The 278-nt window shown below is 47.5% G+C and overlaps 1 non-coding gene across 1 annotated transcript; it reads left to right on the top strand.

Annotated features, from left to right (window-relative positions):
- The first annotated feature begins 112 nt into the window (after positions 1-112).
- On the top strand, positions 113-231 carry LOC114578612. The gene has a single exon (XR_003699610.1). It is a non-coding gene; the product is annotated as a 5S ribosomal RNA (ribosomal RNA).
- Positions 232-278: the final 47 nt, after the last annotated feature.

The raw sequence follows: 278 nt of genomic DNA on the forward strand, positions 1-278 counted from the left end.
TGCGGAGCCAAAAAATGCAATTTTGACCCCCTACGCTTTGTCAGAATGAAGATGCGTCAAAATCACCTCTCCACGCCGTCAACTTAAGAAAAATTTCAGAACTTATTTATACGGGTGCGACCATACCAGCACTAGAGCACCGGATCCCATCAGAACTCCGCAGTAAAGCGTGCTTGGGCGAGAGTAGTACAGAGATGGGTGACCTCCTGGGAAGTCCTCGTGTTGCACCCTTTTTTTAACATGTCATTTTTTTTTCTAGCTCTTCGCCACGGCCAACG

The sequence above is a fragment of the Dendrobium catenatum genome, unplaced genomic scaffold (genome assembly GCF_001605985.2).
Source record: "Dendrobium catenatum unplaced genomic scaffold, ASM160598v2 original_scaffold_92968, whole genome shotgun sequence".
NCBI lineage: Eukaryota > Viridiplantae > Streptophyta > Magnoliopsida > Asparagales > Orchidaceae > Dendrobium > Dendrobium catenatum.